The 27,008-nt window shown below is 43.7% G+C and overlaps 1 long non-coding RNA gene across 1 annotated transcript; it reads right to left on the minus strand.

Moving 5' to 3' along the window:
• Positions 1 to 60: 60 nt before the first annotated feature.
• LOC135275711 (uncharacterized) lies at positions 61 to 26,997 on the minus strand. The gene is made up of 2 exons (XR_010343280.1): positions 26,821 to 26,997; positions 61 to 160 (listed from the first exon to the last, which is right to left on the minus strand). It is a non-coding gene; the product is annotated as an uncharacterized LOC135275711 (long non-coding RNA).
• Between the last annotated feature and the right edge of the window lie 11 nt (positions 26,998 to 27,008).

Below are 27,008 nucleotides of genomic sequence, written 5' to 3' on the forward strand. Positions count from 1 at the left end.
ATTTACCTGTTTCAGCCGCTTATACTTCTTCTGTAGTGTTTCACATTTCTTTTCTATTGCTTTGATAGAGAATAATGTCTGCTGAAGAACTTCATTCTCTGCGTCCAGTTGTAGACATTGTGAAGGTGCAGTTTCCTGGGCTTCTAGAAGTAAGGTCATCCTGCATGAGTCAAAAAACAATATAGTTTGGTAATGAAGGAGGTAGACAGAGGCCGGGTGTGGTGGCTCACACCTGTAATCCCAGCACTTTGGGAGGACGAGGCGGATGGATCACCTGAGGTCAGGAGTTTGAGATAAGCCTGGCCAACATGGCAAAACCCTATCTCTACTAAAAGCACAAAAATTAGCTGGGTGTGGCGGTGGGTACCTGTAATCCCAGCTACTCAGAAGGCTGAGGCAGGAGAATGGTTTGAATCGGGGAGGTGGAGGTTGCAGTGACCAGAGAGAGTGCCACTATACTCTAGCATGGGCAGAAAAAAAAAACGGATAAAGTAGACTGAGAATGGTCTAACACAAAACTAATGCACTTTTGAAATGAATTAAGTTGCAATAAACTATTATCTATACTGTTGTAGATTCATAAAAAACAGACCCTTGGATTACTCCGAAAATTAAAAACAAAGTTAAAACCACCAGAATTCACAAAAATATATTCTTTACTTTCATCATTTTTTCCACATAACATCTGGATTTGATCTTAGACTTCTGTTTCTCTATGATCATTTCATGCCTTTCCTCCTTAAAATGGCTCTAAGTTACCCCCTTAGCACAAATCTCTTATTCTTTTAACCCACCGTCATTCTCCGTAATTTGCATGGACGTTTTCGGGGCATCATATTAAATTATTTGGGCCTCAGTCAAGAAATGGCTCCCATAATAAGACTCTGAAAATAAGACACTAATAAATAGTGAAAAAAAGTGGATTCCAGCACCACAAGCCTCTTGCTGAACTGCAAGTGTCTTAAGTTAATTTGAATTCCACTTCAAGGAGTAATGATACTTGGAATTAAGAAGCAATCATATCTCCCAGTATAAAATTTGAATGGCATGATTCATACCACTTGTCTCAATAAAAAATGCCTTAATTTAGTAGCACAATCTTGTAATTCATTGCTGCTTTACACGAAATAAGAGAGCACATTAAACGATGACAACAAAAAATCTCAGTGAAATTTCAATGGTGCTGAGTTGGAAAGAATGGCTTTCCTTTAGGGGAAATGACTATGACTTTTTTATTTTAAAAAGGTGAGTGAAGTGGTGGTTTCGAAACTTCTGCAAATTGCTTGCCACTTCTCCCATGACATTCCCTCTCCTGAATACAAGCTGGCATTAATAACTGGTTTGTCGTGAACATAATGTGGCAGAACTGCTGTGTGACTTCTAAGGTTGGGTTACAAAATGTCATGCAGCTTCCACCTGACTCTCTTTCTCTAGGGACTCTAGTCCTTAAAATGTAGCCACCATGCTGTTAGAAAGCCCAAACTATATGGCGAATCCTCATGTAGGTAGGTGTTTTAGTTGTCTTCCCTACCTAATGTCCCGCCAAAAGCAGCTTCCAATGCCACAAAGGTGAATGAACAAGCCTTTAGATGATTCTAGTCCCCAGCTTTAAGTCACCTCAGCCGATGCCAAGTAAAGAAAAAGTGAGCTGGCCCCACTGAGCCTTGCTTATAACTGCAGCTTATGAACAAAGTAGATGTTGTTTTGAGACATGACATTTTGTTACATACCAAGAAATAACTGATACAGATACGGACACTACATATAGATTGCATAACAACAAAAACTACTAAAACATGTAGGATTACCACTGGACCAGGAGCTAAGCAGAAGATAAAAGGACCTACAGAAGAATAAGCATGAAAACAAAGAGTTTTAAAGCGACTGTGAGTGGAAGCCTGATGGTCCTCGAAGAGGCTGGTAGGAAGGGTTTTAAGGATAGTGAAGAAAATGATACTGGAACCCGAAGGAAAGGACACTGTTACTACACAGCTGCTGAAAGTAAAACCAATGCGAGAGATAAGCTAAAGAAAGACTACTCCGTATAAAGGAACCAGGACGTTCTGGGTTTAAGTATGTTTCCTTTTTATACCTTTCCACATATCAGAGTCCCAAATACAGACAGTCCTTGACTTAGCATGGTTCAATTCAACATTTTCTGACATTTTATAATAGTGTGAAAATGATATGGGTTGAGTATACCACTTAGCTTAAGGGAGTGGCTGCATAAGAATAAAGTCACTGTAAATGGAATTTACTGTAAACAGAAAACCTACCCACAAATTCTGATATTTGCAATTTATAATGGTCCACGAATTGCAAATATCCTACATAACAAATGCAAATGGTATCCAGACATAACCTCATCCTAACTTGAGGAGCACCTGTATTGCTGAGATAAACGGTCTCTGGGATAAAATCAAATCCAGGGTGCTGCCAGAGAACACCATCTGAAGGTGAAGCCAAGACTGTGACTGTAAGACCCTTTCTTTGGAAGGTTCCTCAAATTCCCTTAAAGATCTTAAGGGTGTAAACATCTGAAGGCACTATGTTAGCCTCACAGGAAGTGCAAGGTGAAGTGCTTATCTCAAAGAGATCTGGACATGTGGTTTTTCCAATGACAAGAACCCAAGTAAAATTCACAGCACTCTTAAATATTTAAGAGAACTGTAGTAACAATAGCACTGCTTGCTAGCGTGGATTAAAAGACATCAAGACAGTAAGAATGAAAAGAGGCCTTAGAACCTAAGAAGTTCTATGGGGAGGAAGCTGGCTGAGAAAACTACTTAGCTGAAAACCCAGGTCATTGCTTAAGAAAGGATATAACAAAGAGCCAAGAAGGTACCGTAAAGAGCCACAGAGGATGGCTCCCATGAAGTCCAAATCAAAGAAGTAGCAGTACACAACAGTCTGTATTTCAGAATTGCTGTGGTCTAGTATTTCCTTTGTGACTCCCATTTTCTTTCTGTTCAATAGGAGGGTCCATGGCAGTTTAGGAGAATGCTGGGTGGGTGAGTGGTAGATAACTTGCCTCTTTAGTTCTTAAGTCTTCGTGTTGACAAGAAATGCACTCAAGGGGTTATACCATAGAAACCACAACCCCAGGGTGAATCCCTACCAGATGTGGTAAAGACAGGATCTTGCGCTTCAAGCCTGAACCTGCTGCCATATTAACTGCGATGTGTGTGCGGGGTGGGAGGTGATAAATTAGAAATGAGTGTGTTTTTCAAGTGGTAGAAAATTTTAAAATTACAGGGTCAATTGCGCATGTTTTAAAACATGGCTATACCTTCCTTAATATGCATAGCACAGACAGAGACATCATCGAGAAGGCTGACTGGGAACAGCCAGCACTCACCTTCGTCAAAAAGAAAAACCAAAACAGCAAGTAGGTAAACATAACTTGAGGAAAACATCAAAGAGAACACACTGGAATTCAGCAGGAAATTGATGGGGATCCTCTGAAGACAGGAGGAAAGAGAACTGAGGTAGCCAGCCCAGCCAGGGTTATCTCAAAGCCAGGACAGATTCCCCCAAATCCCTTGCCTCACAGCACCCTATACTTGTGGAAATAGGTGGTCACCTAATAGTCCACCAGCAAAACTACTCTAGGTCAAAGGGATCCTAAGTGGGTGCTCTCCAGAGCCTGGGAGCCACCTGACTGCCACCACTGCCACCAACAGCAAGCCTGTCCTCTTCAGTGGCAGTGCTGTGCATACCTGGGTATACCTTTAGGAGCCCCGAGGACTGACCCACTTAAGTGTACCATGCCGGAGCCTGAGAACAAGCCTGCCAAACCCACCAGGGCTGGTGCCCATGTGAGCCATATGAAAGCCTGAAGACAAGGTCACTTTGCTTGCTGCTGCTGTTGTTGCTGCCAGTGCTCACATACACTGTCCAGGGCCCTGAGAAGCAGCCCACCCCACCCAGGCCTCCGTGCATTTACCCAGGCCCCGTCTACCACTACCACCAAGGACAGTCCCACCGCCCCACCGGTACCTGCACATGCCGGCCAGGAGCATGAAGACAGGGCTGCCTCAACAGCCACTGACAAAGGCTCTTGCACGTGCCTTCAGTAAGCCTGTGGACAAGCCTGCTCCACACACTGCCATAGGAACCCCCCCAAACTTTCCTCATAGAGGACCAGAGAGAAACGCCCACACAGCCTGCTTTCATCACTACTAGTGCCCATGCATGCGACCAAAGAATCCAAGGTCGGGCCCCAGCTGCTACTGTCATCTCCAGTGCCCATGTCACCAAGGTCCTTTGGGCTGGCCCATTACTGCCACTCTGATCCCAGCACACACCACCTGGAGGCCCAAGGGCCAGCCCACTCAGGCACTCCACTGCCACCAAAAACTGGCAAGCCTGGCCTAGTGCTGCCAGTACTAGTACTTTGTGTGTGCCACCAATGTGCCCGAGGGCTGGTCTGCTATCCTCCCCATCACCATCAAGGCCTCACCGCAGCATCCCCCATGACTAACAACCACACCATAAGCCACCGAGGAACTTACAGATACTGATGCTGATTACAGCAGAAGAAAGCATAAGTATATGGAGACTACACCAATGCACCCACCCATCATCAATGCCAGAGCACCATACTTAACCAACAACATAGATACATCTGCAGAAAAAAGTCAACTCCTAAAACTAGATTAAGTGACTGTTACACCAGCTGCACAGTTATCAACATTTGAGGACACAAGAAGCATGAAAAATCAAAGAAACAACATACCTCCAAAGGAACACAGTAATTCTCCAGTAACAGATCCCAAAGAAAAGGAAGCCTATAAAATCAAAACAATGAGCTTAAGGAAACATAGTGAGATACAGAATAATATAAAGGAATCAGGAAAGATTCTTGATGGGAAAGATAGAAAATACAAAGGAATCAGAAAAACAATTTATGATCTACATAAGAAATTCACCAATGAAAAAGATAGCATTAAAAGGAACCAAACAGAAATCCTGGAACTGAGAATTCAATACATAAAATAAAAACAACTGAGAACGTTGGCAATAGACTAGATTAAGCAGAAGAATGAATTTCTGAACTTGAAGAGAGGTTTTTATATGAGGCCAGACAAATAAAAAGCAAAAAAAAAGTAAAAAGAATGAAGACAAGCCAGGCATGGTGGCTCACGCCTGTAATCCCAGCTCCTTGGGAGGCTGAGGCGGGCAGATCACCTGAGGTCAGGAGTTCAAGACCAGCCTCACCAATATGGTGAAACCCCATCTTTGGGGGGAAAAAAAAAAAATATATATATATATATATATAAAGGAAAAAAAAGAGTGAAGACAGTGTGTGTGATATATGGGCCATGATGAGCCAAAAATTTTTCGAATATTGGGAGTTGCAGAAATAGAAGAGATGAGAAAAGGCACATAAAACCTATATAATGAAATAAGAGCTGAAAAACTCCCAAGTCTTCTGAGAGATGTAAACATCTAGATACAGACATCTCAAAGATCCCCAAAGAAATACAATTTTAAAAGTCTTCTCTGAGGCACTTCAGAGTCAAATGTCAAAAGTCAAAGACAAATAACAAGAGAAAAACACCAAGTCACATAAAAGGGAACTCGTATCAGACAAACAGCATGTTTGTCAGCAGAAACCTTAGCGGAAAGGACACAATCAGATGATATATTTAATATGTGGGAAGAAAAAGATGGCCAGTCAAGAATACTATATCTAGTGAAGCTATCCTTTAAAACTGAAAAAGAGGGGTCAGGTGCAGTGGCTCATGGTGTAATCCTAGCACTTGGGGAGGCCAAGGTGGGTGGACTGCCTGAGTGCAGGAGTTCAAGACCAGCCTGGGCAATAAGGCAAAACCCCGTCTCTACTAAAAATACAAAAAATTTAGCCAGGCATGGTGGCTCATGCCTGTAGTCCCAGCTACTCAGGAGGCAGAGGCATGAGAATTGCTTGAAACTGGCAGGCAGGCGGAGGTTGTAGTGAGCTGAGACCATGTCACTGAACTCCAGCCAGGCCAACAGAGTGAGACTGTCTCTCCACAGCCAGGCCAACAGAGTGAGACTGTCTCTCCAACAAATAATAAATAAAACTGAAAAAGAAATAACATCTCATGCAAGCAAAAGTTGAAGGAATGCATCACCACTAGACTAGTCCTACAAGAAATGCTCATAGGAGTCCTCAATCTGGAAGCAAAAAGACAGTGTCTACCACCATGAAAATAAAAAAAACTCTAAGACTCACTGGTAGAGCAGGTACAGAAAAGCAAAAGAGAAAGGAATCAAACATCACTACAGAAAACCACCAAATTATAGAGGTAAACAGTAAAAGAAGAAGAAAGGAACCAAGGATAGATACAACAATCACTAAACAATTAATAAAATGAAAGGAGTAAGTCTTCACCTATCAATAAAAACCTTGAATATACATGGTTTAAATTCATCCAACTGAAGATATAGATTGACTGAATGGATTACAAAAAAGACTAAACGACACATTGCCTACAAGAAACTCATTTCACCTGTAAAGACCACAGACTGCAAGGGAAAGGGTGGAAGGATATTCCACACAAATGGAAACCAAAAGCATGCAGGAGTAGCTATATTTATATCAGACAAAATAGATCTTAAGTCAAAAAAAGAGAAAGAGGAGGCCACTATATAATAATAACAGGATCAATTCAGCAAGAGTATACAACAGTCATAAAGGTATCTGCACTTAACACCTGAGCCACAGATATATAAGGCAAACATCACTGAAACTTTAAAGAGACAGATAGTCCCCAGTACAATAATAGATAAGGACTCCATCACCTGACTTTCAGCATTGTGAAGATCATCTAAACAGAAAATTGACAAAGAAACATCGAAATTAACCTGCACTGCAGACCATAAGGACCTAGCAGACAATTACAGAACATTTCATTAAAAAGCTGCAGAATACAGATTCTTCTCATTAGCACATAGAAAATTCTCCAGAATAGACCATTTACTGAGTTTAAAAACTCCTAGGAATCAAGTATCTTCTCAAACCACAATGGAATAAAAATACAAATCAGTAACAGTGGCAAAAATTTTGGAAACTGTACAAACAAATGGAAATTAAACAGCATGCTCCTGAATGAACAGCTGGGCCAATCAATAAACTAAGAAAAAAAATTTTTAATATCTTGATACAAATGAAAATGGGAAAAAAATCAACCCCTTAGAAAGTGACAAAAGAAGCACTAAGAGGGCAGTTTATAGCAATTAACAGCTACATCTAAAAAAGAGAAAGACTTCAAACAAGCAACCTAACAATGCACCTCAAGAAACTAAAAAAGCAAGAACGGACCCGAAACTCAAATGTAGTAGAAGGAAAGAAATGATAAAGGCAGGGCAGAACTGAATGAGGTAGAGTAAAAAAACAAAACAAACAAAACATCCTTCAAACTAGAAGACGGTTTTGGGAAAAGATAAACACAACTGATAAACTGCTAACTGTATGAAACAAGAAAAAAGAGAAACAGAGAAGGAGATATTAAAACTGATACCAAAGAAATACACGGGGTCACGAGAGACTATTGTGCACAACTATATGCCAACAAACTGAAAAACCTAGAGAAAATGGATACATTCCTGGAAATGCATAACCAGCAAGAATGAACCAAGAAGAAATGGAAACCTGAACAGACCAATAAAAGGTTATGCAATTGAATCAGAAGGAAAGTTTCCCAACAAAGAAAAGTATAAAACTGCATTTTAACTTTACTGATGAATTCTATTAAACTTTTAAGGAAAAACTTAACACCAATGTTTTGCAAATTATTCCAAAATCTTCCTAGTTTATTCTAAAGATCACCATTACTCTAAGGCCAAACCCAGACAAGGACACACACAACAAAAGAAAACTACACGTCAATATTCCTGAAGGACACAGACACAAAAATTGTCAAAGAAATAAAGGGGATCCAAATTGGAAAACAGAAAGTCAAACTGTCTCTGTGCACATAAAAGAATTCAGCAAAGGTGCAGGCCACAAAATCAGCATACAAAAAATAATGCCAATAGCACGTGTAACCTTTCTATACACGAATAATCAACCAGTCTAAAAAGACATCAAGAAGGCAGTCCAATTACGCAAGCTACAAAATAATAAAGTATCTCGGAATAAAGTTAACCAAAGAGATGAAAGACCTCTACCAAAAAAACTATAAAACACCGATGAAAGAAGTTGCAGCGGATGCACACATGGAAAGATACTGCACGCCCATGGACTGGAAGAATATTGGTTAAATGGCCTTATTACTGAAAGCGGTCTACAGATTCAATGCAAACTCTATTAAATGCCAATTTCTGATGTTTTCAGGGGGAGACAAGATGGTTACCACATGCAGCCAGGAATATCAAGTAAATTATCACACTTCGAGCAGGTCTTTGGAGAGAAAACAATGAAATGTGGTAAGTAATGCAGGCATCAACGCTGAAGAAGAAGAAATCTGGGAAGCCTGCACAGGGTCACCAAACACTAGGACTACTCCCTCAGCAGTTCAAGACCAGCCTGGCCAAAATGGTGAAACTCCATCTCTACTAAAAAAAACTTTTAAATTATCTGGGTACAGTGGTGGATGCCTGTAATCCCAGCTACTCAGGAGTCTGAGGCAGGAAAACCCCTCAACCCTTGAGGGGAGGTTGCAGTGAGCCGAGATCGCACGCCACTGCACTCCAGCCTGGGCAACAAGAGACAAACTCCGTTGTTAAAAAAAAAAAAAAAATTACCTCCAAGAATCTGGGTGGCTAATCACAAACCTCTATTATTTCTCCCTCACATTTTTAACTGAGTCCACCATTCTGTAGCTGCGCTATCCAGTACTAGAGGCTTTCCTGGTCAAAAAAGCAAGTGAAGAACCAGGAAATCACTTTTCGCTACCTCAGTATACTTATGCATACAATTTCTCCTTATATTTTATTGGCCGAAACAGCTCACCTGGCCTTGTCACATTTCCCAACAAAAGGCTGGGGAAGAGGGAAAGCAGTATGTCTCAATATGGCCCCTCAAAAAGCCAATTAAACTGTACTTTTTATTTTTGAGACAGGGTCTCACTATGTCCCCAAGGCTGATGTGCAGTGGAACAGTCTAAGCTCACTGCAACCTCCCGCTCCGGGATCACTTGAGGTCAGAAGTTCAAGCACAGCCTGGGCAACATGGCGAAACCCCGTCTCTACTAAAAACATTAGCCGGGTGTGGTGGTGCACACCTGTAATCCCACCAACTCGGGAGGCTGAGGCACAAGACTTGCTTGAACCTGGGAGGTGGAGATTGCGGTGAGATGAGATCCTGCCACTACACTCCAGTCTGGGCAACAGAGCCAGAATCCGTATCAAATTTTAAAAATCTCATGTTTTTTGTTTGCTTTTTATTTATGTTTTATAGAGACGGGGTTTCACCATGTTGGCTAGGATGGTCTCGATCTCCTGACCTCGTGATCCACCCACCTCAGCCTCCCAAAGTGCCGGGATTACAGGCGTGAGCCATCATGCCCAGGCCTTTTTTGTTTGTTTTTAAAACTCAGTCTTACTCTTGTCCACCAGGTTGGAGTGCAATGGTGACCTCGGCTCACTGCAATCTCTGCCTTCCAGGTTCAAGCAATTCTCCTCCCACAGCCTCCCGAGTAGCTGGGATTACAAGCACCCGCCACAACACCTGGCAAATTTTTGTATTTTTAGTAGAGACAGGGTTTCACAATGTTGGCTAGGCTGGTCTCAAACTCCTGCTCTTAATTGATCCACCTGCCTTGGCCTCCCAAAGTGCTGGGATTACAGGTGTGAGCCACCAGGTCCAGCCAAATTAAATTGTTTTTATGGGTGTGTGTGTGTGTGTGTGTGTGTGTGTGTGTGTGTGTGTGTTGTGGGGGGTGTAGTATGGAAGTTTGCTGGGGAAAAACTTACAAGATAATACTTTCTAAGGAATTTACCAGGTGGACATTCACTTAAAAAGGAATCATCACAGAAAATGTTTCACTAGATTTACACATGTGAAGCACTCTTCAGTTGGATACTTCTGACCTCATGAAACCACTGAGGACATTTCTGTAGAAGGCTGACATATGAGAATCTTCAGGAATTGTGCTGCTTTAAAATCATCTGATTAAGCTTGGACAACCTCCAAGCAATGAATAAAATCAGGCAAGCTTCACAATGGCAGTCTCTATGGGGACTGAATTAAAAAAAGGAAAAAAAAAAGCTTGATGATCACTATGCATAGTCAATTCACAGATATTTCAATGACAATGAACATTCTCCTTTATTAATTTCTAAAAGGTCCAAATACCTTGCTAGTGACATGAGTACTCCCGTTACTATTCAGAAACATAAAGATGGAGCAAAACATTTTTTTCTAAAACAATTATCATGCACATTCTCTATCACACTGACAAATAATCTAGGAGGCATCAGTTCTGTACCATAAAGCATGTCAAGAAAACCTGATTCAGATGATTTTAGGAGCAATACTACTAGTTTACCATAAAATGAATTCAGTATGGGTCAGGCACGGTGAGAGTTGTGTCTGTAATCCCAAAACTTTGGGAGGATGAGGCAGGGGAATCACCTGAGGTCAGGAGTTCAAGACCAGCCTGGTCAACATGGTAAAACCCCATCTCTACTAAAACTAACAAAAATTAGCCGGACATGGTGGAGTGCACCTGTGATCCAGCTACTCAGGAGGCTGAGGCAGGAGAATCGTTTGAACCCGGAAGGTGGAGGAAGTTGCAATGAGCTGAGATCTTGCCATTGTACTAGAGCCTGGATGACAAGAACAAAACTCCTTGTCTCAAAAAAACAAAAAACAAAAAGAAAAGAAAACAATTCAGTATGATCCCCAAAACATTTGGTAGTTGGTTGATAGAGCCGATCAAATTACATTCTCAGATGGCTAACCTGACTTACATTGGTTTTTAAACATTAAATCTCTCCCCAAATTTGGCAATTTTAATTTTATAATTAATTCAGCTGCTTGAAGACTGTACAAAGTTTGTGATGTCATCACTGTAAGGTTGATTATTTACACTCATGTCGGGTGTGCTTCCAAATCATTTAAGAGCTCTATGATATGCTTAAGATTTTACATGGCCTCACGCCTGTAATCCCAACACTTTGGGAGGCCGAGGTGAGCAGATCATTTGAGGTCAGAAATTTGAGACCAGCCTGGCCAACATGGTGAAACCATATCTCTACAAAAAAATATAAAAACTAGCCAGGCATAGCGGTGCTTGCATGTAATCCCAGCCACCTGAGAGGCTGAGGCAGGACAATCACTTGAACTCAGGAGACAGAGGTTGCTGTGAGACGAGATCGCGCCACTGCACTCCAGCCTGGGTGACAGAGTGAGACTCCTTCTCAAAAAAAAAGAAAAAACTAGCCGGGCACAGTGGCACATAAGTGTAGTCCCAGCTACTCTGGAGGCTGAGGTGGGTGGATCACCTAAGCCCAGGAAGTCAAGGCTGCAATGAGCTGTGAAAACACCACTGCACTCCAGCCTGGGCAAAGAGAGCAAGACTCTGCTTCAAAAAAAGATTTCATATATGCAAAACTTGTAACTCACATGATGAAAAAAATTATCAAGTACTTTAATTCTAATAGTAAATAACATGGAAAGAATCTAAGAATGGAATAAAAATGTCAAATCTGTAGCTTGAGGAGTCTTTAATTCATATTTTCTTAGGAAGAGTCATCACGATGGCTGGGCGCAGTGCCTGACACCTGTAATCCCAGCACTTTGGGAGGCTAATGCAGGCAGATCACAAGTTCAAGGGTTCGAGACCAGCCTGACTAACATGGTGAAACCCCGTCTCTACTTAAAAATATAAAAATTAGCCAGGCATGGAGGAGCAAACCTGTAATCCCAGCTACTTCGAGACTGAGGCAGGAGAACTGCTTGAACCCGGGAGGTGAAGGCTGCGGTGAGCCGAGAGCATGCCACTGCACTCCAGCCTGGGCAACAGAGCAAGACTCCGTCTTAAAAAAAAAAAAAAAAAAAAAAAAAAAAAAGAGTACAAAACTTAGCTGGAGTGATGGCATGCACCTTGGAGTCCCAGCTACTCAGGAGGCTAAGGCAGGAGAATCGCTTGAACCCAGGAGGTGGAGGTTAAGTGAGCAGAGATCGCATCACTGCACTCCAGCCTGGCGACAGAGCTAGACTCCATCTTAAAAACAGAAATAGTAATCACTAGTTCTCTTCAATTAAAGTGAGCAACAGTACTATGGGATGTATCCTAGAGTGTGTTACAAAGAGTTATGAAGGAAGGAATAACTTGGGTAAATAGTTGGACAAGATTTAGGAAACACACCTGGGACTTGTTTTAAGCAAAGATTTAAAATTGTGTAAAATGAACAGGATTAGTTAGTTGACATGTAAATTATACTTTGTGTTCAGTACTGTGAAATAAAGAATGCCATAAACAGAAAATAATGGAAGTACGAAGAAGCTTCCCTGAAGAGGTCATATTCTAATCCAGTAACTTTGACTAATCTTGCAGTGCGCACATACGACTTTGCGCTTTTATTAGACAAAAATGACACACACTTTGAGAAACAGCAAGGAAGGTACCACCACAGCACAGCACAGAAACCACAGTTAGAGAAAAAAGATTCAGAGTAAAAAACTACCTTTTTTTTTTTTTTTTTTTTGGAGACAGAGTCTCGCTCTGTTGCCCAGGCTAGAGCGCAGTGCTACGATCTTGGCTGACTGCAACCTCTGCCTCCCGGGTCCAAGAAATTCTCCTGCCTCAGCCTCCCAAGCAGCTGGGATTACAGGCACCTGCCACCACACCCAGCTAATTTTTGTATTTTTAGTAGAGACAGGGTTTCACCATGTTGGCCAGGCTGGTCTCAAACTCCTGACCTCAGGTGGTCCTCCCACCTCAGCCTCCCAAAGGGCTGGGATTACAGGTGTGAGCCACTGCGCCTGGCCCAGACTAGGTTTTCATTCCTGCTTATTTACATGCTATTTAACCTGAAGCATGTCACTTAACCTCTAGGAGCTTGTTCCTCAACTATAACATGGAGGATATCCAGCCCTCACTGAGTTATGAGAGTTTAAAATGAGACTGTGTAGAAAATTGTCTGGCATATAATGTGAATCCAATTATACGTTTACTTCCTTCTCTTTGCCTCACTTCCAAGATTAAATAACAAAAAAACAAAACAAGAATCCAACGGGGTGGGAGTGTTAATGTGCCTGATGCAGTAAAGAGCTAAATAAAGAAAACACAGCTTAGACTCTAAGTCTAATAAAGCCTTTTGTATGATATAGCTCCATTTTTTCTAACCCAGATTTCCATTCTTATGTCTATGTTTAATCCCGTATCTGGTAACATATCCAAAGAACCTCACTCTCCCACCATCCAAATCTTACCCCCCAAGTCATGTCTCATCTATTATCACTCAAGTTTTCCCTAACGACTACAGCACACAATCCCGTTCTCCACAATTCCTGTATTATACAACTTGGCAATCAACATTCTTGTTTCTAGACACAGTTTCCCTGATTAGACTGTAACTCTTCAACAGTAAGAACTGTAAGTAATCATTTCATTACTCGAAAGGGGAAAGTTGTTCCCAAGACATGCTAAATAAATACATACTGATTAAAAGGCCTAAGAGGCCGGGCGCTGTGGATCATACCTGTAATCCCAGCATTTTGGGAAGCCTAGGATCACTTGAGGTCAGAGTTCCAGATTGGTCCGGCCAATATGGCAAAGCCCCATCTCTACTAAAAACCCAAGAATTACTTTGGGTGTGGTGGCACATGCTTGTAATCCCAGCTACTTGGGAGGCTGAAGCACGAGAATTCCTTGAACCTAGGAGGTGGAGGCTGCAGTAGGCTGAGATTGTGCCACTGAACTCCTGCCTGAGCAACAGGGCAAAACTCAGTCTCTAAATAAACTAACTCAAAAAATAAGTAAATAAAAATAAAAACAAAAGGTCCAAGAATGCATTTGAAGAGGGGAGGGAAATTCCAAACTATCAACTAATCGAACGTAACAGAAAAACACTGAGGAAGGCCGAGCACAATAGCTCAGCCCTGTAATCCCAGCACTTTGTAAGGCCAAGGTGGGCAGACTGCTTGAACTGAGTTCAAGACCAGTCGGGGAGAAACGGCGAAACCCTGCCTCCTGAAAAAAAAACTACACCCGGGAGCCGTGGTGGCTCGGGCCAGTTGTCCTGGTGCTTGAGGAGGCAAGGCTATGTGTTCAAGGCCAATCTGGGCAATATGAGAACCTATTAAAAAAAAAAAAAAAAAAAAACTACAACACACCTATAATCCCAACACTTTGGGAGGCAGAGACAGGCAGATCAAAAGGTCAGAAATTCGAGGCCAGAGTGGCCAATATGGTGAAACCCCATCTCTACGAAAAACATCAAAAAATTAGCTGGGCAAGGTGGCATGTTGGAAACAGATGCTCGGTGCTGCAAAGAAAAATTAGCACTGAGACAAAGGATCTTTCAGAAACGTAATTTTTACTTCTAGACTGCAGGAGGGGTACCCTTGCTAGCCATCATGCCACGAGAGTAAAACGAACAAAGGAAAACAGGCTAATTTATCCCTTACGCATTTGGGGTTGTCCTTACTGCTATGTCTGATATCCGCTGGTTGGAGCGAGACCTCACAGTCTAAACTTACGCCTGATTGGTTAATAACTGAAAACTTTTATGAACAGGTAAACCAATGGAGAGCTGGGACATGCCTGTGAGCACATCCAGCACAAATATCTTGGTTAAAGTACAAGGACATAGAAGGTACTACATGCCTGTAAGCATGGCATGTCTAACAGCTACATAGGATAGGGCTTCACAAAGTTATTATCACTTACTCTTTAGCAAGAAAGGAAACTTTAAAAAGAAACTTTTCTAGTTCCCACATGGCACATGCCTGTAATCATACCTACTTGGGAGGCTGAGGCAGGAGAACTGCTTGAACCTGGGAGGCGGATGTTGCAGTGAGCCGAGATGGCACCACTGCACTACAGCCTGGGCAACAAAGCAAGTCTCCAAAAAAAAAAAAAAAAAAAAACTTGGCCAGGACTGGCGGTGCACACCTGTAGTCCCAGGCATGGGACTGAGGTGGGAGCATCACTTAAGCCCGAGGTCAAGGATGCAGTAAGCCAAGATTGCGCCACTGCACTCCAGCCTGGGCAAGAGAATGATACTCTGTATCAAAAAAAAAAAAAAAAAAAAGGAAAAACACACACACATTTATAGATAGGCACTGGAGCAAAGAAGTTCTCAAAGAAGACAAGTTACTTCTACCATGAAGTAGTAGTTTTCATTACTTGATATGCTTTGTACTGCTGACTTTACACTTAAATTCATCTTTTGCAGTAAGAAATGTAAAACAGGCCAGGCGTGGTGGCTCACACCTGTAATCCCAGCACTTTCAGGAGGCTGAATTGGGCAGATCGCCTGAGATTTGAACAAGAGACCAGCCTGACCAACATGGAGAAACCACGTCTCTACTAAAAATACAAAATTAACTGAGAATGGTGGCGCATGCCTGTCATCCCAGCTACTCGCGAGGCTAAGGCAGGGCAATCGTTTGAACTCAGGAGACAGAGACTGCGGTGAGCAGAGATCTTGCCATTGCACTCCAGCCTGGGCAACAAGAACAAAACTCTATCTAAAAACAAAATGTATATATGAGGGAAAAGAGTGTATTTTAATATTTTAATACTTTAAATCATATTTTCTCGGCAGGGCATGAGGGCTCATGCCTGTAATCCCAGCACTTTGGGAAGCTGAGGTGGACCTCATGAGGTCAGGAATTCAAGACCAGTCTGGCCAACATGGGTAAACCCCATCTCTACTCAAAGTACAAAAACTAGTTGGGTGTGGTGGTGCATGCCTGTAGTCCCAGCTACTAGGGAGGCTAAGGCAGAAGAATCACTTGAACTCAGGAGATGAAAGTTGCAGTGAGCTGAGATCACGTCCACCGCACTCCAGTCTGGGCAACAGAACGAGACTGTCTCAAAAAAAGAAGAAAAAGAAAAGAAAAATCACATCTTCTTGTGATTAGTGAGACAAATCTACTTGCCAATCTATCCAGACTTGACCTGAGATCTCTAAAATAGTTTCAAACTAAATGTTCCCCTTACCTATCGTCAAAGTCATAATGAAGTAGACTGCCAAACAGAATCCTACTGAAGTCTCAATATTCTTTTAGCTTTTAAAATGGACAAAATTGGAAAACAATACTCGTGTAGTATAACAGACAACGAAAAAATGTAAAGATAAAACGAATGAACAAATGTTGGCAGCATTCTGAAATGAGAAAAGGTAAAGAAATCTACAGCAATACGATAAAGAGATAGAGACCATATTAATGATGTCCATTTAGTATTTGCCAAGAAGATGAAAATTTGCCAGCAACTGCTCTAGAGGAAAACATCAAGGTCCCCCGTGGTCATTCCCCCAGGCCTCCCAAATACATGCCTAAAAAGTCATCTACTGAAAAGCTACACAAAGAAAAGGCAGAACAACCCCGTCATTTACTGAGTTCCTAGGGCTTCTTATCCAGCCATCTATAAAGCTTTAGTCCGATCCATCAGTGGTCCCCAACCTTTCTGGCACCAGGGAGCAGCTTCATGGCAGACAATTTTTCCACGGACTAGTACAGGTGCATGGCCCGGGCACTGGCGACCCCTGCCATATATCAAAGAGTTAAAAACAATGTAAATTTTTCAGAGAGTGAGGGGAAAGAGGGAGGAAAGGAGGAGGGAGGATGGAGATGGCCCACTCCTAAATTTAATGACTCCTATTCCACTGCTAGTTCTATTATCTGTTACCTGGAAAATACACTCAACCTATATTCCGTTCTGTGTTCGTCATATGTGAAGCTAAGCCAAAGATTGCTATAATTCCAGCACTTTAGGAGGCCAAGGCAGGAGGACTGCCTGAGTCCAGTCGGGAGACCAGCCTGGGCAACATAGTGAAACCCAGTCTCCACAAAAAAGGCGGGGGGAGCAGCGAAAGAAATTAAAGCCTCAAGCAGTTTGGACTGATGTTTACACACAAGAAATACTGAACTGGAAGGAGTACCAGCTTTGCAGAGCAACCGACTTGGCAGAATATCAGTGTCGTTTCACATTTGTTGTCACTTTTCCTCAAGTACTTAATCCTTATCTGTAAAATGGGTAGTACACTTTGCATGGTATATAGTTTGGATGACAAGTGAGAGAAATCGCCAACTAACAGTAGATGGTACTGTTACAGGGTTTGATCATCAGTCAATGAAAACACTTTAAAGAGGTTCTTCAATTTGTTACTACCATTTTACACCAGTAGTGAGTGAAGAAAACACTGAGCTTTCTACAGTCTTTAATATGGGACAACAACCAGCACCTGATACAGTACCCTGCATCTAGTGAACACCACTCTTTATCAACTAATCCAAATTAACTCATCATTACACACAGTTTAACAGAATAACTCTGAGAGCAATTATGCATTCACTAGAACATAAAGCCCTTGAAGAGATCTTTTGTCTGTTTTGTTCACTGATGAATCCCAAGTGTCTAGAACAGTGCCTGATACATAGTTGGCATTCCTCTGCATGGTAAATTTTCCCTTCTGTCTCAGTATTTGGGGTAAGGCTGTGCTCACTTTGGCAGCAAATATGCTAAAATTGGAATGACAAAAAGATTTAAAAAAACAAAAAAATCAGCGCATATACTAACATTGGAATGATAGATTAAAATACAAAAATAAAAATATTGGGGGTAGGGGAGTAATCCCTTACTCTATCAGAATGGGACATCTCCTTTCAATTTATGAGGACACTCCCTTGTAAACACATTTGGGTGGAACAGTGCGAAAAAGGTGAAGACCCAGTGAAAGCAGAGGTGGAAAACAGAGAGGCTGCAGAAATGGATGACCTAAAACACTAAGGACAGGAAGAAGAGGTGGATCAAAGCATCAACCTTTTTTTTTAAATATATAAGATGGGGTTTCACCATGATGGCCAGGCTGGTCTGGTCTTGAACTCCTGACCTCAGGTAATCCACCCACCTCGGCCTCCCAAAGTGCTAGGATTACAGGCGTGAGCCACCACACCCAGCCAAGCCTCAATCTTTTTACAATTTTTATGGAATTAGAAAAGACACTGAAACAAAAAATACTTTAAAACTCTATTTTGGAATACTCAGGAAGAAAATGACCATAAATAGCTATACATTCAGATTTTATAGAAGTTTGACTTGTTTTCTCAAGTCGTTGAGAGAGTTAAGGGGTTTTTTTTTAGTGGTGGGGGGCGCAGGGGGAGACAGAGTCTCACTCTTGCCCAGGCTGGAATGCAGTGGCACAGTCTCTGCTCACTTTGGCATCTGCATCCTGTGTTCAAGTAATTCTCCTGCCTCAACCTCCCGAGTAGCTGGGATTACAGGCGCGCACCAACCCACCCAGCTAATTTTTTGTATTTTTAGTAGAGACGGGGGCGGGGGGGGGGGGGGTGTCTCACCATGCTGACCTGCCTGGTCTTGAATTCCTGACCTCAGGTGAACTGCCTGACTCGGCCTCCAAAAGTGCTGGGATTACAGGCACAAGCCACCACTGCACCTGGCCTCTCTTTTGTTAAATAGAATCGGGAATTGCAATGTTACCCAAGTTGGTCTCAAACTCCTAGCCTCAAATGATCCTCCCACCTTGGCCTCCAAAAGCACTGAGATTACAGACATGTAAAGTCTTTGATGAGCTAAGAAACCCTCATCAAAATATCAACACTTTAATAACACATTTAAATGTTTAAGTATTATACTCTGCATGAAGTATTTCATACTCATGAATGTGTTTCTAAAAATCTACAAAATTGTCGTAACCGTCATACAACAGTGACAATGTTTTCTGGTCAAAGAATGTTTTTGAAAATTTCATGGTAATCCTATCATAAATATTTAATAATTATTAATTAGACCTATTATAATCAAATACAACTCATTAATCCCACGAAATCTTTTTTTTTTTTCCTTGAGACAGGTTCTCACTAAATCACCCAGGTAGGAGTGCAGTGGTTTCATCATGGCTCACTGCAGCATCAACCTCCCGGGCTCAAGCAATCTTACCACCTCAGCCTCCCAAGTAGCTGAGACTACAGGCACATGCCACCATGCCAAGCTAGTTTTTTTACTCTTGTTGCCCAGGCTGGAGTGTGGTGGTACAATCTCAGCTCATCACCACCTCTACTTCCTGGGTTCAAGCAGTTCTGTCTTAGCTTCCCAAGTAGCTGGGATCACAGGCATGCGCCACCATGCCCGACTAATTTTGTATTTTTATATATTTATTTTTTTTGAGACGGAGTTTCGCTCTTGTTACCCAGGCTGGAGTGCAATGGCGCGATCTCAGCTCACCGCAACCTCCGCCTCCTGGGTTCAGGCAATTCTCCTGCCTCAGCCTCCTGAGTAGCTGGGATTACAGGCGCGCGCCCAGCCTAATTTTTGTCTTTTGTAGTAGAGATGGGCTTTCATCAATGTCGGCCAGGCTGGTCTTGAACTCCCAACCTCAGGTGATCTGCCTGCCTTGGTCTTCCAAAGTGCAGAGATTACAGGTGTGAGTCACTGCGTCAGACCAGTACTTTTTTGTTGTTGCTGTTGTTTTTCTAAAAGAGGTGAAGTCTACAAAAAAATCATAGTTTTTAAGAAACTATGTTAATACACATTCTGAGAGCATCTAAAATTCCCTTCATTTTAATTTCACTGTGCCTTGAGATGGGATTTTGTCTCTGAAAGAAAGCCATCAGGTTTCCTTAAAAAATGAAAAGATTATTTTGACTACAATTCACCATGGATATTAGTCATCATAAACACCAAAATGTGAATTATTATTTGAATTGTTAAAGAACAAGCATACCCTACTCACCCCCTGCTCCCCTAAAAGGCAACATCTTACTTCAACATAGGTCTCTTGTGAATGGTTAAGGAGAAAAAGTGTACCAGTCTAAAGGTCAGCAGACACATAAGTTCTGGCTTGACCATTTAATAACTGATTAGCCATATGATTATAGAAAAGTCACTCACTCTCTCAAATTCACTTTTTTGAACAAAAAAATGGGAGTACACTCTGCCTGCTTCGATTTTGTTTCATAAAGTAAAAAAAACTTTTGTCAAAGTGGTCTGTGAAATGTGAGGTGCTGCATAAATGTTACGTACATATATGTAATAACATAAAGTTCAGGCCATGGGCAGTGGCTCACACGTGTAATCCCAGCACTCTGGGAGGCCAAGGTGGAAGTCCAGGAGTTCAAGACCACCCTGGGCAATATAGATAGACCCCATCTCTAAAAAAAACACAAAAATTAGGCAGGCGCAGTAGTCCCAGCTCCTTGGGAGACTAAAGTAGGAGGATCACTTGAACCCAGCAGGTCAAGCCTGCAGTGAGCTGTAACAGCAACAATGCACTTCAGCCTAGATGAGAGAGCAAGACCCTGTCTCAAAAACCAAAACAAAAAAACAGACACAACGGCTCACTCCTGTAATCTCAGCACTTTGGGAGGCCAACGCAGGTGGATCACCAAGTCAGGAGCTCAAGACAAGCCTGGCCAACACGGTGAAACCCCATCTCTACTAAAAATACAATAATTAGCCAGGCGTGGTGGTGTGCGCCTGTAGTCCCAGCTACTCGGGAGACTGAGGCAGGAGAATCGCTTGAACCCGGGAGGCGGAGGTTTCAGTGACTCAAGATCTCAACATTGCACTCCAGCCTGGGCGCAGAGCGACACTCTATCTCAAAAAAAAAAAAAAAAAAAAAAGTTAAGTTTAAAAATTTAGCCTTCCTATAAATATAGATGCCTAATAGGCTGGGCGTGGTGGCACATGCCTGCAGTCCCAGCTACTCGGGAGGCTGAGGCTGGAGGATCGCCTGAGCCCCGGAGTTTTGGGCTGTAGTGCACTATGCCGATCTGGTGTCCGCACTAAGTTCGGCATCAGTATGGTGACAGTCCAGGAGCCGGGAACCACCAGGTTGCCTAAGGAGAGGTGAACCGGCCCAGGTCAGAAATGGAGCAGGTCAAAATTCCCGTGCTCATCAGCAGTGGGACTGCACCTGTGAATAGCCGCTGCAGTGCAGCCTGGGCAACACAGCCAGACCCCATCTCTCAAAAAAAAAAACACCTAATTTGTACCCACAAAAATTAAACATTTAGGTCAGGTGCAGTGGCTCACCCCTGTAATCCCAGCACTTCAGGAGGCTGAGGTGGGCGATCATCTGAGGTCAGAAGTTCAAGACCAGCCCGGACAATACAGTGAAACCCTGTCCCCACTAAAAATACAATTAGCCAGGCGTGGTGGCGGGCGCTTTAATTCCAGCTACTACTCAGGAGGCTGAAGTAGGAGAATCGTTTCAAACCAGAAGGCGGAGGCTGCAATGAGCCAAGATTGTGCCACAGCACTCCAGCCTAGATGACAGAATGAGACTCCGCCTCCAAAAAAAAGAAAAAAAAAATCAATGCTTTCACATCAGCTTCTTGAAGCATTTAAAACGTATTTGTAAATGAAATATATTAATCTATGGGGCTGAAATTTCACTTAGTATACCAGGTTAAAGGCAAGAAATTTTTTTAAATTTCCTATTCCTTTGACTAAGCTATAAAATAATTACGAAAAGCCTATTTGTATGGCTTTTCTATACTGTATTCCTTTTTTTTTCTTTTTGAGACAGTTTCACTCTTGTTGCCCAGGCTGGAGTGCAATGGCGCCATCTCAGCTCACTGCAACCTCCGCCTCCAGGGTTCAAGCGATTCTCCTGCCTCAGCCTCCTAAGTAGCTGGGATTACAAGCATACACCACCATGCCCGGCTAATTCTGTATTTTTAGTAGAGACAGGGTTTCTCCATGTTGGTCAGGCTGATCTTGAACTCCTGACCTAAGGTGATCCGCCCGCCTCAGCCTCCCAAAGTGCTGGGATTACAGGCGTGAGCCGCCGCGCCCGGCCAATCTTGCTTTTTTAATACTTGCCATTAGTGTTCTTTCCCACACTGTTTTAAGAGTTCAAACTGAAACCTTTCCATATAAAGGTGAAAAAGGTGCCAGGCAGGTCCACAGTGGGTAAGAATTTACACTTCACAGCCAGGCGTGGTGTCTCACGCCTGTAATCCAAGCAATTTGGAGGCCAAGGCGGGCAGATAACCTGAGGTTGGGAGTTCAAGACCAGCCTGACCAACATGGTGAAACCCTGTCTTTAAATTAAAAAAAAAAAAAAAAAAAAAATTTACCCTTCACTGCAAATTGCAGTGATTCTTGATTTCATTATATCCCCAACTTGTGAAAGACAACTAAATAGAATGAACTATGCCAGATATATACAATACTATACAAAAGCCTAAAGAATACATGAAAGAGCATCTGCTTTAAATATACAGGCTAAGTGCTACTTGCAGAAGGGATTTTTTTTTTTTTTTTTTTGAGGGGAGACAGAGTCTCATTCTGTCACCTAAGCTGGAGTGCAGTGGCATAGTCTCAGCTCACTGCAACCTCTGATTCCCAGGTTCAAGGGATTCTACTGCCTCAGCCTCCCGAGTAGCTGGGACTAGTAATATTTTTGTATTTTCAGTAGAGACCTGGTTTCAACTGTGTTAGGCAAGATGGTCTCAATCTCCTGCTCTCGTGATCCACCTGTCTTAGCCGCCCAAAGTATTGGGATTACAGGCGTGAGCCATGGAAGGGATTTTTAACACTACATTGCCCAGTTCTGTCTATGTATCTAAGTACGAGAAAACCTTTTCTCCAAAAGGTAGTCCATTAACTGAAATGGCAATGGAAAATTACTGGCCTACAGTCAAAGAATTGGTAGTTAATCTAAAAGCTTCTAAATTTATTAACAAAGTTAATTCACTACTACCTATCTTTTCCCTAACAAGACTGCAGTAAAAAGTTCATTCCACACATGCTCCCTCTCCATTCTTCACTAATTAGCAGAATAAGCTAGCTAGAGGTGAGGTTCTGGTATTTTCACAGGACAGCTCTCAAGTGACTCAACAGATGCACTCCTAGTGAATCAAAAATGACCGTCAAACTTCATCCTACCTCCCATGCGGCCAATCTTGACAGGGAGATTAGGAAAGGACAAAATCAACAGCGCCGCACAAGCCCAAATGCAGTTTATGTTGCCCCTCTGCTCCCCAAACTGGGGAAACTATTCATTTTACCCCTCTATATTGTCCACCTTTTTTTTTTTTTTTTTTTTTTTTTTGAGACGGAGGTTCGCTCTTGTTACCCAGGCTGGAGTGCAATGGCGCGATCTCGGCTCACCACAACCTCCACCTCCTGAGTTCAGACAATTCTCCTGCCTCAGCCTCCGGAGTTGCTGGGATTACAGGCACGCGCCACCATGCCCAGCTAATTTTTTGTATTTTTTTTTAGTAGAGACGGGGTTTCACCTTGTTGACCAGGATGGTCTCGATCTCTTGACCTCGTGATTTACCCACCTCGGCCTCCCAAAGTGCTGGGATTACAGGCTTGAGCCACCGTGCCCGGCCAATCCACCTTTTTTTTTCCCCGAGTCTCGCTCTGTCGCCCAGGCCGGACTGCAATGGCACAATCTCGGCTCACTGCAACCTCCACCTCCAGGGTTGAAGCAATTCTCCTACCTCAGCCTCCTGAGTGGCTTGCCTGGCTAATTTTATTTTTGTAGAGACGGGGTTTCACCACATTGGCCAGACTGGTCTTGAACTGACCTCAGGTGATCCACCCACCTCGGCCTCCCAAAATGCTGGGATGACAGGCCTGAGCCACCACGCCCAGGCTATTCTCCACGTTTTTGTACTAATTCATATATGGGACCGTAAGACTTGTTTGAGAAATGTTAAGAAATGATGGACTTGGCCGGGCGCGGTGGCTCGCGCCTGTAATCCCAGCACTTTGGGAGGCCGAGGCGGGTGGATCATGAGGTCAAGAGATCGAGACCATCCTGGTCAACATGGTGAAACCCCGTCTCTACTAAAAATACAAAAAATTAGCTGGGCATGGTGGCACGTGCCTGTAATCCCAGCTACTCAGGAGGCTGAGGCAGGAGAATTGCCTGAACCCAGGAGGTGGAGGTTGCGGTGAGCCGAGATCGCGCCATTGCACTCCAGCCTGGGTAACAAGAGCGAAACTCCGTCTCAAAAAAAAAAAAAAAAAGAAAGAAAGAAATCATGGGCTTGCTTAATGTGGTTTTAAACGATGTAAAAACTATTCCTTAGACCACTGGCTTGTTAAAGTGATGAGATGCTAGGTGTAATCTTCAACTCCTGGTCCCAAACTTCAGTTACTTCCTGTGACCCAAAATTGTCCTTTTCCTGAACACAGCTTAGCTCTTCCTCCCGTACCATTAAATAATCCATATAAATTGATTCCAGTGCCCCAGGACAGAATTAAATCAGGCTACAAAGAAGTTTAGGCACTCGTTTAACACAGCAAGCAAAATAAAATAAGCCTACTGCAGTACAGGGAGGGAAGAGCGAAGGACAACTGGAAAGCCAGCACTTTCATATGAGCATCCAGAAAGAAATCCTGCCAATACATTGTCTTAGCTTCTTCCACCCCCCACCACCCCCCCACACACACACACTTGATCAATTCTGTTTGGTGACTAGAACTAAGGGAAAAACTTTTTGTCACCAGAAACAAAAAAATATTGCCCTAAATAAAGGAATGGACAAAGGTAGAGGCCGATTCCTGGCGTCTGTCTCCCACCTCCTTTCCACTGAGTCCTTACCTTAGGCCCCAAGTCACAGAAATAGCTCCTCACCTTGGAGATCTATTTTCCTACCGCTTTAGATGCTGAAGGGGACACCTAACATTAACAACCGTAATAATGTAGCCTTACGTTCAAAACCCAATAAAGGCTCTGGTCAGAAATCCTCACGCGAAAATATAACTACAATAACCTGTAATTTGTTTGGAAAACTACAATCATAAGCTTTCGAATCGGTTTTTAAAACGAGTTTTTTAAAAAAAACAAAAAACCTCACATTCTTTCTAGTTACCACAGCAAGTTTACTTAAAGCCCCAATCCCCACAAAACAGAAAGCATTCAAGTATCATTTGTTTCCTGCCGAGAACACTAACAGATGAAGAGGGGAACATCTGGAGATGAGGGCAGAGGGGAGTCTTCCAATACAAGCACATCTGTATCTGTCTGATTTTTCAACACTGAAATAAAGACAGAGCTGACCTTGAGCTATACTTCCCCATCTTATCCCTTCCTTCCCACAACAGCAACCTTGTTCAATACAAATAATTAAAGAATTTACAAGAAATTTAGTTCAGCGTATTTCCTACATTTGAGCTCTAGAGGCCTTGTCTTATTTTCAAATCCCTGAATCCTCATTTCTGATAACGGGGACCAGCCCTGAGATTATTCACATGACCAAATCGGCATTTCCAGGAAAGCAAGGGCCCTATGAAACATTTTGAAATATAGGTACCTTAACCAGGAAAAATCTCAGATCAAGGACACTAGATTCCAACCATGTCTCACCCTACCCTACCATGCAAATGCATGAAAACCACAGCACCCGCATACAGGACTTCTCGTTTCGGTAATACCACAGTATCGCAAAATTCTAAATGGGAGGGTAATTCAAGTCTACAGGTCAAAAAAGGTGGATGGCGGGAGGATGAAGAAACTTCCTGGCAGACACAATGGATATTTCGATCAAGTTCTGAAAAGGGACAATGAACAAAGAGGAACTACTCAAATTCCTGCATAAACCCACTTATTTAAAATAGGAAAAAAAAAAAAAAGAAAAGAAAAGAACAGGACCTCCAACCTTCGTAACTTAAAGACCCCAGGCCCAGCCGAGTGCCTGGAAGAGGCTAAGGTCACCCACGAAGTACAAACCCGCATTCCGAGCCTGCAGTCAACCAAAATACAGTTACTAAACGCTACTGGAAATGACTTTATTTCAACAGGTCTTTTTTCCATGTGTCAGGATGCGCACAAACTGTAAAGTCATCGTTTTCCCAAACGGGTGGACGGAGGCTCGAACCCAGAGTCGCGCAGCCCCCTGGTCTCCCGGTTCCATCCATCAGAACCCGCCGCTGACGGAGCCAGAAAGGTTATAGGAACTTCGAGTTCGGCCATTTAGAGCGAGGAAAAGGGGCGGGAGGCCGGATCTTCTGGACCTCCCCGGAAGGCGGCGAGGGGGAGAAGCCCGAAACCCCTCACTCTGTGGCGCCGGCGGACGCGAAAGAAACCCGACCGCGGCCCTGCAGCCCGCCACCGCCCAGGACCCAGTGCAGCGATGCCCGCTCCCCGCTCCCCGCCGTCACCCAGGGCCGCCCCCCGCCCCAGGCCCCAAGAAGCTCATAGCGCTCCACGATCTCCTTTGTGAGACTCCACGGCCGCCGCCCCACACGGGGCCTCCGGGGAGAAGCCACCGCCCCCACCCGCCATATTTCCCTGAAAGGCGCCCGCGCTACAGCTCCCGGTCTTGGCGCTCTCCCGTGTGGCGGGTGCTGCTTCCCCCGTCACCCCACCCAATCGTTCTCCACCTCCCAAGGCCGTCCCGGGAGCTCCCCTTGAGGTGGCCGGTTCGGAGACAGCGCCCGCCATCTCCTCCCCCTCCCCCTCGGCCGCCATTTTACAACCAACTCCTCCACCCCGGCGCCCCGGCCTCCCGGCCCGCGAGGTGTGTGCAGCTGATGGCGAAGGGGTCACATTCCGGGGCACATGGCCTCTCGTCGCTCCGGGAGCTCCCAGGCCAGGTCCCGCTCCCCGAACCCAAGCCCCCGGGCCAGGCTCGCGGACGATGCCGCCATTTTGTCTCCTGTTCCCGGCCTCTGTGGGCGGCGGCAGAGGGTCCGAGAATTCCAGCCCCCCGTTGCCCCCGCAACTCACCGTCGTATCGCTCATCCTGCTCCGCCAGCTTCGCCTGGTACACCAGATTCTCCCGATCATCCATAGCGGCAGCGGCTCCGGCAGGGTCTGCGCGACGGATGAAAGCGGATGGTGTCTCCGACTGTCTCAGCCTTTACCTCCGCGACCGGTTAGCAAAAATGGCTGCGCTTCAATCCGGGACTTCCGCC

Source organism: Aotus nancymaae, unplaced genomic scaffold (assembly GCF_030222135.1).
Source record: "Aotus nancymaae isolate 86718 unplaced genomic scaffold, 86718_ANA_hifiasm-v0.15.2.pri h1tg000018l, whole genome shotgun sequence".
NCBI classification, from domain to species: Eukaryota; Metazoa; Chordata; class Mammalia; order Primates; family Aotidae; genus Aotus; species Aotus nancymaae.